The 15,012-nt window shown below is 43.9% G+C and overlaps 2 non-coding genes across 2 annotated transcripts; one reads left to right on the top strand and one right to left on the bottom strand.

The window, feature by feature from the left end:
• The first annotated feature begins 5,698 nt into the window (after positions 1–5,698).
• Positions 5,699–5,805, top strand: LOC120254894. Its single transcript, XR_005534797.1, has one exon. It is a non-coding gene; the product is annotated as a small nucleolar RNA R71 (small nucleolar RNA).
• A 7,611-nt stretch (positions 5,806–13,416) lies between these two features.
• Positions 13,417–13,523, bottom strand: LOC120254895. The gene has a single exon (XR_005534798.1). It is a non-coding gene; the product is annotated as a small nucleolar RNA R71 (small nucleolar RNA).
• Positions 13,524–15,012: the final 1,489 nt, after the last annotated feature.

Here is a 15,012-nt window from a genome sequence, read left to right as displayed (position 1 = left end):
CCTTAGGTTCACCAAGGCATACAAAGAAAGTATTCTACAAGTAAGGAAAATTTCAAGACTAAATACGAAAAATCGATGCTCTAGCTAAAAACTTGAATAAAAAAGGACAACAAACCCGAATTTCGTGTATGTGTGTGAACTCACTCAAAACAACCCAAAATATACTCCTCAAAGTTCTAAGTACAAGGGACTTATTTATCTACAAAAGTGACAAAAATTTTAAAAGATGGTAGGAGCTTCACACATCCTCTAAGGTAGCCCTTTCCAAAGCGGCCGCTAAGGTGGCTTTCATACTTTCGAGGTGGTAGCTCTTTCTACTCGAGTGGTAGCTTTCACTCATCCTATGAGATAGCTCTTTCTCTCATTAGGGCATAACTAGTATCCGACTTGTCAAAGTAGCTTCATACTTCATAGATGGTAGCTCTTTCCACCCAACAAATACAAATAAACAATAAAAGTATTTTGTTCCTTCTTTTCATTTTCATTTTTATTTTTTTTTTAATTTAGCGAAAGAAGTAAACCTAAGTAGTCCCTTTAACATCGAACATGAGTTTCCAATAGAGTTCAGAGAGTGAGTAGTGCACTAAGTGTAAATCGGGCAAAAATTCCTAAAGATTCAAGCAAGAACTAGAGCATGAAAACATTCAATGTTAGCAATTCTCCTACACTTAAAAATACAATCATTGCAACTAAGATGAACCGCCATTGGCTATGTGAGCATATATCAATCAAGAACAATAGAAAAGATGTGCTCATTATGAAACTCCCCCCCACACTTAAGTTGTACATTGTCCTCAATGTACACATGCAAGCTCACTCAAAATATATCATTCAAAAATAGATGTGCGTTTGATGAAGCTAATTCATTGGGAGTAGTGTTCCAACGGGTTGTGAAGCTCACACGGCCAAGTGCCGAAGCACCTTGGTCGTGCCGATGACTAAGTCTCAATTCCCAAGATGACAAGACCATCTGTACGCATACACGAGGGGGTTCAGTGAAGCTCAAGAAAAACAAAAATAACTCGAGTGTATAAAAGATGAAGCAATGAAGACAACTCAGTAAATGCAACATAACATAAACTTAGAAGGAAAAATCCTTTCTGAGTGAACAAGTCTAAAAACAAGAAAATAGAATAAAGTAAAATGCACGAAAGTAAAAGAAAAGTCAAGTGTTGGTGTTGCTCTCAGGCTCCTGTGTTGCTGCTGCTGCTGAAGTGGAAGCACATGGTGGGTCCACCGGTGCTGGAGTCGAGGATAGAGGTGCTGGAGGAACTGACGGGGCCTGAAGGGTCCTCGGCTGCAGGACAAATGATGAGACAACGTCTCGCTCTAGGATCTGCTGTAATATGTCGAAATGTGCCATGAACTATGTATACTGAGTGACCTGCGTAGCCTGAATCTCGGCAACCTCAGCTCGGACCACTCCTATAGCATTCTTGAGCCTCTCAAAGCGATCATTGGCTCTAGATGGTGAAAACATACGCACTGGGGTGGTTCCTCGGCTGCTGGAGGTGCCTCGGTCTCCATCGATGCTAGCTGAGGCTCGGGGGAGGGCTGAGATGCTCCGGTTTCATCACCCTCATCCTCAGGTATCTCTGGGGCTGGTAAGACTAAAGCAAAGACCCCTGTTCGAAACCTGCGGACCATGCCCATCAACCGCATAGTCTCTAAACTCAGGGGAGCGGGTACACTCGTTTTCTCTGCCCCGCGAATCAATCCAAGAAACCCATGCCCAGCACTAATCTCGTAATGTAGGGGCCCGAGAAGATCACTCCCAGTCTAGTATAGTATCCCTGGTGTCTGATGTACTCTGCCAGAATGTGCCCTAAATGAATCGGTATACGCTCTACCATCGAGTACAAGTACAGCAGCTCCTGACGGCTCAAAACACCAGTACTGTCACTGCGGCCATTCACCGACCTACTCATGATGGCGTGCAAATATCTGTATGCATGTCAGGAAAGGCACGTGGCCTTGGACACCCCTGGCTCATAGTGACCTTGACCACATAGTACTCTGTAAGCTCTCTACGGGGTTAAGGTTCCAGGATAATCAGTAGGCAACTGTGCATATTCCTATGTATCCGTGAATGCCTCCTTGTACAAGCCAAGTAGTACGGAAAACTGCGTAATGCTCAAGCTATGGTGGCGTCCAAATACTCTGAACTGAATGGTGTCCAAACTGTCGAAGCTCGAATACGCTCTATCAAACTCGAACGAGGATAGCAACTCCAGTGCAAACTCTCGGATGGCTGGCTCTCTAATCGTCAGCAACTTCCGCCAACCACCTTCTGAAACTATATCCTCAACCTCATCGGAAAACTCATCTCCCTGCTGAAGCTCCCACAGTATAGTCGTGTCCAAAAATCGAGTCTGTCCGAAACGGAGTCTCGACAACCGCTCATAACGGACCTGATGTTCAGAAATAGCAAATCGCATGCCCTCGGGCTCAGGGGATGACTCACGTGGCGTGGCCTCTTATCAGCCTGCTTCTTTGACCTAGGTGCCATGATCTGCAAAATTTAAACGAAATTGATCAAACAAGTTGATAAAACAATGCTGTAGAAATCCACACGGTCGTATGGAATTTCCGCACACCCGTGTGGATACACGGGGCGTGAGAACCACACGGCCATGCATCAACAATCCAAAAATATAACTTAATAATACTTCTAACTTCGTTCTAAACATAAATCATCGTTCCAATTGAAGAAACGAAGCATTATTAACCAGATTAATCGATAGAAACTATGAATTGACGAAACAGATGATGAAAAGGGATTTACCGACGAGGAGGAGTGAGAAAATGAAGAGCCGGCCCAAAAACTTCGCTAAAATCCTACCAAACTGACGCTATGGAGTCGAAGAGTACTGTGAGAGTGTTTTCAAGTGAAAAGGAGTCGTGAAGAGGGAGAGGAATCATCCTTTTTTAAACAGAACTCGTGACTTTTGGCATTCTGTGCATCCACACGGGCGTACGGAAATTACACACGCCCCTGCGCCAGACCCACAGGGGCAGCCGTATGCCCCTGTGGCTTCCCTGGACATCCGAGAAAAAATATCAAGTCTTACACACGCCCGTGCAGAAATTCCCCACGAACGTGGACATTTACATGCTCAACTCACAGGGGCAGCCGCACGCCCCTGTGTTTTCTCGAGATGAAGGGAACACCCTGCAAAGATTCGCACCGCCGTGCGGAAATTACCCACGCCCATGTGTGGTTCACAAGGTCGCCCACAGGGGCAAGTCCACGCCCCTGTGTGCTCTCGGGAAAATCTGCCCAACTCTGCGAGAGTTTACGCCCGTCGGAAATTACCGCGTGTGTGCCGGGTTGCATGGTCGTTCACGAGGCGGCGGGCGCCCTGTGCCTTCTCTGGATGAGTTCACAGTATACACCCACGGGCGCGTGGAAATTCCACACGCCCGTGTTTTTTCTCTGGACGACTTAGAAAAACCTGCAGGCTCTGCAGAACTATTTTGAACATGTTTACACACTCAGCCTGCTATATTATGCAAAATTTACCAGATAAAAACACTTAATAGAACTCAAACGACCAAACTTCGCCAACTCTCAACCAAACACACAATGAGTTCTTTTAAAAAGCCACAACAAAATTGCAGCAAAAGCACTTAAAAATTGAAACACCAACACTTAACAGTTTATTCATGAAAACAAACTAAACTAAAAGGTGCGAGAACAATAAACACTTGGGTTGTCTCCCAAGAAGCGCTTGTTTAATGTCACTAAGCTTGACGTATCTTTCTTACCTCACGGGGGTTCATAAATGAAGGTTGCCCTCTTACCCATGGCTTGAAAGCATGATGAGCAAAGTTTCTTGAGGGTAGAGGGTGTACTCTCGGGCTTTGGACCACCTAGCAATGGTTCGTCCAACTTGCTTGGCTCATGTACGTCTCCAACAATCTTGGAACGTTTTCGGTGGCGTCTCCGAACCCTCTTAATTTTTTGGAGCACCATCTTCAAGATCCCCGGGGTAGATGTTTCTTCTCCAGTCGAACCAACCATCATTACTTCTTCATTGCTCTCCTCTTGGTCGAACAAACCTTCATAGGGATCCGGGTTGAACATTTCCTGCACATATTGATCAACAAGCTCATCAGTAGTGTCTAGAAAGTATAAAGTGTCATCGAAATCAAGAGAATGCCGCATGGTTTCAGCATGGCGGTATGTGAGCTTGTCATCTCCAACTCTCAATGTGAGCTCTCCGCCGTCCATGTCAATCAATGCTTTGGAAGTCCGCAAGAACGGTCTCCCAAGTATCAAGGGTACATCCGCATCCTCATCGACATCTAGCACTACAAAGTCAACCGGAAAAATGTACTTGTCCACCTTGACAAGCACGTCTTCAATGATGCCTCTTGGATGTCGTACCGTTTGGTCCGCCAGTTGTAAAGTCATCCGAGTAGGCCTAGGCTCTCCTAATCCTAGCTTTTGGAAGAAAGTATATGGCATAACGTTGACGCTTGCCCCTGAATCCGCCAATGCCATTTCCTCACCTAAGTTGCCGATGTTATATGGAATGATGAAGCTTCCCGGGTCTTTCTTCTTGTTCGGCATGTTCTTTTGCAACACCGCCGAGCATGAAGCATCTAGCACCACTGAAGCACTCTCCTCCAATTTCCTATTGTTGGTCAATAGGTCTTTCAGGAACTTCACGTACTTAGGCATTTGAGCCAATGCCTCTACAAAAGGAATATTGATGTGGAGTTGCTTGAACAGACTCAGGAACTTCTTATACTGTTCATTCCCTTGGTCATTCTTCAATCTAGATGGGTAAGGGATTCTTGGCTTGAATGGTGGGGGTGCACCTCTTTCTCTTTGTTTACTCCCTCCTCAACCTCTACAACCTCGGGTGCATGTTCTTTCGGCTTTTCACTTGGAAGCCTCCCTTCAACCTCACGACCACTTCTCAAAGTGATCACCTTCACATGTTCTCTAGGATTGGTTTCCATGTTGCTTGGTAAACTTCCATGTGGCCTTTCGGAGAGAGACTTCACAATTTGCCCCACCTGATTTTTAAGGTTGTGCAAGGAGGCGGTGTGATTGCGAACTGTAGCCTCGACTGATTCAAACCATGTATTTGCCGATTGAACAAATCTAGCCAAGTGCTTCTCCAAATCCGTCATTCGGGTTTCCAAGCCTGAAATTCTGTTTTCCACTTGAGGGGCTTGTTGTTGTTGTTGGAAACCCAATCGCCCCATGGTCTTCTGTGGTCCTTGATTACTCAATGAAAAATTGGGATGATTCTTCCAACCTGAATTGTAGGTGTTGCTGTATGGATTCCCTTGAGGTCTCATGCCATTACCTACAAAGTCAACGTTCTCAACTGAAGATACATCACCAATGATGATTGGGCAATCGGAGGGAGCATGTCCTCCACCACAACCGGTGCAATTGGTCATGGCCGCAACTCTATTCGAAGCTATAAGATCTAGCTTCTTACTCAAACTCTCCACTTGGGCCACCAATGAAGTCACCGCATCAATTTCATGGAGACCGGCCACCTTTTTCTTCTCCCTAGCGTTCCACTGGTAGCTATTTAACCCCATTTCGTCAATCAATTGATGAGCCTCATCGGGGGTCTTGCTACCTAAGGTACCTCGTGCCGCCGCATCCAAGAGTTGCCTTGTACTCGAGTTCAAACCATTGTAGAAAGTTTGAACAATCATCCACTCCGGGAATCCATATTGCGGACACTTTCACAGGAGTTCCTTGAACCTTTCCCATGTCTCAAATAGAGACTCCAATTCCAACTGCACAAAGGATGAGATCTCATTCCTAAGCTTTGCTAATTTTCCGGGAGGGAAATAATGTGCTAGAAAAGCTTCTACCATCCCCTCCCATGTAGTGATTGATGCTCTAGGTAATGAGTGTAGCCACTGCTTTGCTCTCCCTTTTAAGGAAAATGGGAAGGCTCTCCATTTTATGCCATCATCCATCACACCATTTATCTTCAGCATGTCGCACACTTCGAGGAATCTCTCTATGTGACTGTTTGGATCCTCATCGGCCAAACCGTTGAATTGTGCGGACTACTGCAGCATATGGATGAATGTCGGCTTTAGCTCGAAGTTCTGAGTTGTAATTGGGGGACGCACAATACTCTATTGTGTCCGCAACACTGAAGGTTTGGCATAATCGGATAGTGTTCGTTGTTGCTCATTTTGTTCTGCCATGTTTTTAGATCCTTCTACTTCCAAATCAGCTGGATTATGATGTTCTTGCACAGGTTCTTTCCCTTTTCTTCTAAGTGTACATTCAAGCTCAGGGTCTCCTTCAATCAATATTGATGGATTACCTCGGGTCATAACTTGGAGCTGCACCAAAAAGAAAGAAAAAGACAATCAGAACGAAGATAGAATAAGAAGATATGAATTAGAATGTGTGGTGAAATAGCTAAGAAAACAAACTGCAAAGTATCTCTAAACGCTTAGCTCCCCGGCAACGGCGCCAAAAACTTGACAAGGTCCCCTTGCGTATATCCCGCAAGTGCACGGGTTTGTCGAAGTAATAATCCCGGATGAGCGGGTATCGAATCCACAGGGAGTAGGGAATAAAAATACTTAATTCAATTCTTAGCTATGTGAAAGATCAATGATAATGAGTGTGATAATGATTCAATTCTCAACAATTAAAAGCAACAAGTAAGAGAGGAAAAGTAAGGAGGAGGTAAGGCAATCGATAAAGATGGGGTACTCAGATGATGCTTCACCAAGGATAAACGCTTCAAGTGCAAGAACTCTCTATTATGCTTCCTAATCAATGCAATGGTGAGTCGTGGAAATCCTTATATACATAGTCCCAAATCTAAGGTCAACTATGCCTAACTCTATTCATGTCCCAGAAGAGAGATTAAATAACCTCTCAACCTCACACTCGAATAAAGTTGCAAAGAGCTCTAGGGATTCCAGGTGATAAATCTCTTCCTAATTATAGACCTAACCCTTTGGTCCAGGAGGAAGGTCCCTAACAACAATTAAGCCCTAGATACTAAGATCCCCTCAACGTTTCACTCCGTTGCATGCGCAACTAAGCCACAGCGGAGATTCATCCCTTAGACCATTCACTTTATTATGGCCACAGAGAACTCGAGGAACGGAGGTAGAATCTATCACGTCGGAGGGGAAAGGGGACGCTCCTGTATCTCTCGACTCATCCTCTCAACCCTCTCCAACCTATCTTTGTCTAACGCTTGTGGTGTGTCACTCACTCACAAGGTTACCAACAAGAACTCTCAACCCTAGTGTCACTCTAGGGGAAATGTTCATATAATCAAGCATTTAAGGTTGGAACTCACAATAAACATCAATTTATTGAAAGCATAATAAACAAGTTCAATGAAACGAATACATCCTAGGGTTCACAATCAGCCAAATACACACTAGGGGTTTAGCTCTCCATGGCGCTAAGTACAATCAAAGAAATCAAATGTAAAAGCAATGAATCCATAAATAAACCCCTCGATGGTCGTGTTGATGGTCTTGTGGAGAGTCCTCTACTCGTCGCAAGGGATCCTTTGTCCGGCCTAGGATACACCTCGCCGGATCGATGCCGACGAAAGCTCTCCGAATAACCTTCTTCCAAATAATGCGCGATGTCGGAGCCATAGAACCTCTCCAAAACCCTAGCTAATACCCCTCAAAAACCTAGCCGAAGCCCTCTCTCAAGTTGGGGAGAAGATGGAGAAAAGAATACCAAAATCGGGGATAAATCAGCTTTAAATTGGGCTGGAACGGGCGACTCCACGGGCGTGGATGGTACAAGCGCCCGTGCGGAATTTCCACACGGCCGTGGATAATTTCCACACGCCTGTGTGGATTCTCTGTTTCTCTGATTTCTCGGCCGGCTGTCGACAGTACTGGTACAGTACATGCTACAGTGCTCTGCTACATTCTTCACCCTGAATAACTTCCCAATTCCATATTTTCATCAGGGTAACGCAAACGGGCACACGTTTACGTCGTGAATCACTTGCTTCTTCAATGATATACATGTTGGTGGAGCTCTCGTTCTTATGTGTATAAATCGGAATGCTCGAGTGTAACTGCCTTTGTGCCCCTCCAAATGAATGTGCTCACTCGAATACGAGGAGGTTGGCACACACTCTAGCATCTCACACCTGACCTATGTCTTCGCGTTTGAACCTTAGCAAGATATCCTCCAAAATAGGTGCATTATGATCCACATTGGCCTATTTCCTTCATACTCGGCCTCACAACCCTACCTGCATAAAAGTAACATAAAAACACACATATCAGTGTAAAAACCTGAGAAAAGTAATGTTCAACATAAGGAATGAACACTTCGCATTCATATCGCACAAGCACTTATCACCAATGTAAGCACAGGCAGAGCGCTGGCGTGCATCTCCCCATGGTTTTATATAGATGGTGACACCCCTGCTCCTCAGCGGAAGCACAGGCGAAGCACTTGGTTCCTATCATCCCATGATTATCTCGGGATATTAGTTGCGTATGCTTTTAGAGGAAGCATGGTCTGTGTACTCCTTTCATGGGTATGCTCAAGCTTAGCATGGGTAAAGCATGGGCATACTTAAGCTGAGCATGGGCAGAGTATGACCATGCTCTCTCCCTATGATTTTCTCTAAATTGGAGCCCCATATGTTTATAGCGGAAGCACAGTCAGCATGCTCCTTGTTGGGCCATGCTCAACGTGGACACGGGCAGAGCATGACCATGATTAGACTGTATTAAGCCCAAAAGTTCCTTTTTACCTCCCTAATCTAAGGTTTTTTATAATTTCGGGTTTGAGAGTCTTCTTCTCCAGCAATATAGCTCTAAAAAGAACAATGATCAACTATCAGCACTCAAGCTAAGGATGCCAGGATTGAGTTAGAGACACCGGAGAAGTGGAGTCTCTTTTCCTTATGTTTGTCTTTTTCTCTCATTTGTATGAATTCATGAGGGGCTAACTGTTTCACAGTGCCCCCGAGATTGTGAACTATGTTATCTCTCATACTTTAGCTACTTGAGTTCTAATGCCTATGGAGTTCTATTGTTTTCTTGTGTAATTTATGTGTTGCATAACTTGGCGTGCTTCATTTGTATAGATGCTAGTGCAAAACTTGGCGTGTGTGGGTTACCGTAGTTGTGATTACCTAGTGTAGTTGCAAAACTTGGAGTGTATGTAGCCCGTACACTTCAGCACTTGGCGTAGCTGATAGCTGTAGATACAACAAAGCTTTTGAGCACCCACAAGGATTTTAGAATGCACTTTGGTAGGCATTAGACGCAAGTCAGTATGTTGAGCACATAAGAATTATCTCAGGGCATTGCTCTCTTGTTATCAAAACTCAACCCTAGTCTACTTGGTTCTTCTACCCCTTTACTTTTAATCTTGTTAGTAGTTAAATCCTTTATCACCCTTTTTAGTTTGACTAGACATTAGAGGATCCACTAGTATTAGAAGTCCAATCTATGAAGTTCAACAACCCTACCCCCTTGTCGGGTACTACTTTATTACTGGTAACGATCTATGCACTTGCGGAGAGTACATCAAATTTTTGTCACCGTTGCTGGAGACTTGCAATGTTTGGAAAATTAGGATTCTAATGATCTAGTTTGTTCATATTGTTCATATTTATGAATATATCTTTTCATTTGTTTGATAATTCATCTTATCTTTTCTTTTCTTATATTAATTTTGAATCATGAGCTGATTTTGACTCAATTTATTCTGTGAAGAAACAATTGTATGACCCAAGGGAGTACATCAATCCATTGGTAATCCCCGATCATTAAGTTAAAAGAAATTTTTGAAGGTGGTTGAGGCAAGTAAACATAAATGAATCTGGGTCTGTAGAAGTTATTATTGAGGTAAATCAAGGGGAAGAAATGGCTAAGAATCAGCAACAAATCATATCAGATTTTGCCAAACCAAACTTGGAAGGAGTGGGTCTAGCATTGTTCATCCTCTTATTACGGCGAACAATTTTGAGTCGAAACCAAACTTTATACAGATGGTATAGCAAATGTGCCAATTTGATGGGTCTCAAGATGAAGACTGATAAGTGCTTGTGTGATAATAATGTGAAGTGTTCTTTCCTTATGGTGAGCATTACTTTTATCAGGTTTTAGCGCTAATATGTGTGCATTTATGTTACTTTCATGCATATAGGGTTGTGAAGCCAAATGTTAGAAAAAGAAGCAAATGTAGATCGTGAATGCATCATTTGGAGAAAATCTTGAGAAGGATCAAACGCAAGGACATAAGTCGGGTTCAAGATGTGAGAATGTGTGCCAACCTCCTTGTATTCAAGTTAGTACAATAATTTTGAAGGGCACAAAGGCAGTCAAATTCAAGTATTATGGCTTGTGCGTGTATAGCAAGATCTCCACCAATGTAGCCATTTATTGAAGAAGCAAAGCGATTTCCAGAGAATCCACATGGGTGTGTGGAAATTCCACATGCCCATGCGTTAATTCCACAGGCCCGTGCGGTGAATCTACAAGGGCGTGTGAATTCCCGATTCCAGCCATATTTAAGGCCGATTTCAGCCCCGATTTCAGAATTCTTTTCTTCTTTTTTTCCCCAACTTGAGAGAGGGCGGCGGCTAGGGTTTTTAGAGGTATTGGCTAGGGAATGGGAGAGATTCTATGACTCTGATATTGCATTCCATTTGGAAGAAGGTTAGTGGGAGAGCTTTCGTTGGCACCGATCTGACGAGGTGTATCCTAGGCCAGACAAAAAGACCCTTGGATGAGTAGAGGCTTCTCCACAAGACCATTATTGATAAGTGCTTGTACGATAAGAATGCGAACCATTTTTTCCTTGTGTTGAGCATTACTTTTCTCAGGTTTTAACGCTAATATAGGTGTATTTATGTTACTTTCATGCAGGTAGGGCTGTGAGGCCGAATTATGAGAGAAAGAAGCCAATGTGGGTCATAATGCACTAATTTGAAGCAAATCTTACTAAGTTTCAAACGTGAACTCAAAGGTCGGGTTCCAGGTGCAGAAATGTGTACCAACCTCCTTGTACTCGAGTTAGCACAACTATTAAGATGGGAACAAGGGCAGTCACATTAAAGCATTCTGACTTGTGCATATAGAATAAGATCACTACCAACATGTCCGTTGATAAGTGCTTGTGCAATATGAATGCGAAGCATTCATTCCTTATATTGAGCATTACTTTTCTCAGGTTTTTACATTAATATGTGCGTTTTTATGTTACTTTTATGCAGGTAGGGTTGTGAGGCCAAGTATGAAGGAAATAGGCCAATGTGGATCATAATGCACCTATTTTGGAGGAGATCTTGCTAAGGTTCAAACGCGAACAGATAGGTCAGGTGTGAGATGCTAGATTGTGCGCCAACCTCCTCGTATTCGAGTGAGCACATTCATTTGGAGGGGCACAAAGGGCGTGTGGAAATTATCCACGCCCGTGTGGAAATTCCACAGGGGCGTGTGACATCATACACGCCCGTGCAGTTGCCTGATTACAGCCCTATTTAAAGCTGATTTCAGCCCCAATTTTGGTATTCTTTTCTCCATCTTTTCCCCAACTTGTGAGAGGACTTCGGCTAGGGTTTCGAGGGATATTGGCCAAGGTTTTGGAGAAGTTCTACGGCTCTGACATCGTGATTCCATTAGGAAGAAGGTTGGTAGGGGAGCTTCGATCGAGGCATATCCTATATCGGATGAAGGAATCTTTGGATGACGAGTAGAGGACTCTCCACAAGACCATCGACAGGACTATCGAGGGGGTTTCTTTATGGATTCATTGCTTTTACATTCGATTTCTTTAATTGTATTAAGCTCCATGGAGAGCTAAACCCCTAGTGGGTACTTGGATGATTGTGAACCCTAGGATGTATTCGTTTCATTGAACTTCTTTATTATGCTTTCAATAAATTAATGTTTATTGTGAGTTCCAACCTTGAATGCTTGATTGTATAAACATTTCCCCTAAAGTGACACTAGGGTTGAGAGTTCTTGTTGGTAACCTTGTGAGTGAGTGACACACCATGAGTGTTTGACAAAGCTATGTTGGAGAGGGTTGAGAGGGTGAGTCGAGATGTACAGGAGCATCCCCTTTCCCCTCCGGCGTGATAGATTCTACCTCCGTTCCTTGAGTTCTTTGCGGCCATAATAGAGTGAGTGGTCTAAGGGATGAACCTCCGCTGGGGCCTAGTTGCGCGTGCAATGGAGTGAAGCGTTGAGAGGATCTTAGTATCTAGGGCTTAATTGTGGCTAGGGACCTTCCGCCTGGACCAAAGGGTTAGGTCTATATTTAGGAAGAGATTTATCACTTGGAATCTCTAGAGTTCATTGCAACTCTATGCGAGTGCGAGGTGTTGAGATTGTTCGATTTCTCCTCCGGGACATGTATGGAGTTAGGCATAGTTGACCTTAGATTTGGGACTATGTATGTAAGGATTTCCACGACTCACCATTGCATTGATTAGGAAGCATAATAGAGAGTTCTTGCACTTGAAGCGATTATCCTAGTTGAAGCATTATCCGAGTACCCCATCTTTATCGATTGTCTTACCCTCTTCTCACTTTTGCTCTTTCACTTGTTGATTTTATTATTGAGAATTGAATCAATTTCACACCTATCACAATCGATCTTCCACATAGCTAAGAATCAAATTAAGTATTTTCACTCCCTACTCCCTATGGATTCGACCCCGCTCACCCGGGATTATTACTTCGACAAGCCCGTGCACTTGCGGGATATAAGCAAGGGGTACTTATCATGTTTTTGGCGCCATTGCCGGGGAGCTAGGCATTTAGAGATACTTTGCACTTTGTTTTCTTAGCTATTCCACTACACATTCTATTTCATATCTTCTTATTCTATCATCATTCTGATTTTCTTTTTCTTTACTTTTGGTGCAGCTCCACGTTATGACCCGAGGAAATCCATCAATATTTATTGAAGTAGACCTTGAGCTTGAACGTACACTTCGAAGGAAAGGGAAAGAACCTATACAAGAACAGCTTAATCCAGCTGATTTGGAAGTAGAAGGATCTGACAACATGGCAGAACAAAATGTGCAACAACGGACACTATCTGATTATGCCAGACCTTCAGTGTTGGGGACACAATCGAGTATTGTGTGTCCCCCAATTACGGCTCAGAATTTCGAGCTAAAGCCGGCATTCATCCATATGCTGCAGCAGTGCGCACAATTCAACGGTTTGGCCGATGAGGATCCAAATAGTCACATAGAGAGCTTCCTTGAGGTGTGTGACATGCTGAAGATAAATGGTGTGACGGATGATGTCATCAAATTGAGAGCCTTCCCATTTTCCTTAAAGGGGAAAGCAAAGCAGTGGTTACACTCATTACCTAGGGCATCAATCACTACATGGGAGGAGATGGTAGAAGCTTTTCTAGCCCGTTATTTCCCTCCCGGAAAATCAGCAAAGCTTAGGAATGAGATCTCATCCTTTATGCAGTTTGAATTGGAGTCTCTATTTGAGACATGGGAAAGGTTCAAGGAACTCCTGCGCAAGTGTCTGCAACACGGATTCCTGGAGTGGATGATTGTTCAAATCTTCTACAATGGTTTGAACCCGAGTACAAGGCAACTCTTTGATGCGGCGGCAGGAGGTACCTTAGGTAGCAAGACCCCCGATGAGGCTCGTTAATTGATTGAGAAAATGGGGTTAAATAGCTACCAGTAGAACGCTAGAGAGAAGAAAAAGGTGGCCGGTGTCCATGAAATTGATGCGATAACTTCATTGGCGGCCCAAGTGGAGAGTTTGAGTAATAAGCTAGATCTTATAGCTTCGAATAGAGTGGAGGTTGTGACCAATTGCACCGGTTGTGGTGGAGAACATGCTCCCTCCGATTGCCCAATTGTTATTGGTGATGTTTCTTCAGTTGAGAATGTTGACTTTGTAGGTAATGGAATGAGACCTCAAGGGAATCCATACAACAACACCTATTATTCAGGTTGCAAGAATCATCCCAACTTTTCATGGAGTAATCAAGGACCACAGAAGACCATGGGGCCATCGGGGTTCCAACAACAACAACAAGCCCCTCAAGTGGAAAACAGAATTTCAGGTTTGGAAACCCGAATGACGGATTTGGAGAAGCACTTGGCTAGATTTGTTCAATCGGCAAATACAAGGTTTGAATCAGTCGAGGCTACACTTCGCAATCACACCGCCTCCTTGCACAACCTTGAAAATCAAGTGGGTCAAATTGTGAAATCTCTTTCCGAAAGGCCACATGGAAGTTTACCAAGCAACACGGAAACCAACCCGAGAGAACATGTGAAGGCGATCACTTTGAGAAGCGGTCGTGAGGTTGAAGGGCGGCTTCCGAGTGAAAAGCCGAAAGAACACGTACCCGAAGTCGTAGAGGTTTAGAAGGGAACAAACAAAGAGAAAGAGTTGGCACCCCCATCTTTCAAGCCAAGAATCCCTTATCCCTCTAGATTAAAGAATGACCAAGGGGATGACCAGTATAAGAAGTTCCTGAGTTTGTTCAAGCAACTCCACATCAACATTCCTTTTGTTGAGGCCTTGGCTCAAATGCCTAATTATGCGAAGTTCCTGAAAGACCTATTGACCAACAAGAGGAAATTGGAGGAGAGTGCTTCAGTGGTGCTTGATGCTTCATGCTCGGCGGTGTTGCAAAAGAACATACCGAACAAGAAGAAAGACCCGGGAAGCTTTATTATTCTGTGTAACATCGGCAACTTAGGCGAGGAAATGGCATTGGCAGATTCAGGGGCAAGTATCAACATCATGCCATATACTTTCATCCAAAAGCTAGGCTTGGGTGAGCCTAGGCCTACTCGGATGACTTTACAATTGGCGGACCGAAAGATACGACATCCGAGAGGCATCATTGAAGACGTGCTTGTGAAGGTGGACAAGTATATTTTCCTGGTTGACTTTGTAGTGCTAGATGTTGATGAGGATGCAGATGTACCCTTGATACTTGGGAGACCGTTCTTGCGGACTTCCAAAGCATTGATTGACATGGACGGCGGAGAGCTTACATTG

Source organism: Dioscorea cayenensis, unplaced genomic scaffold (genome assembly GCF_009730915.1).
Source record: "Dioscorea cayenensis subsp. rotundata cultivar TDr96_F1 unplaced genomic scaffold, TDr96_F1_v2_PseudoChromosome.rev07_lg8_w22 25.fasta BLBR01000693.1, whole genome shotgun sequence".
Classification (NCBI taxonomy): domain Eukaryota; kingdom Viridiplantae; phylum Streptophyta; class Magnoliopsida; order Dioscoreales; family Dioscoreaceae; genus Dioscorea; species Dioscorea cayenensis.
Note: the sequence above shows the minus strand (reverse complement) of the source record. Positions and strands in the feature narration are given on the sequence as shown.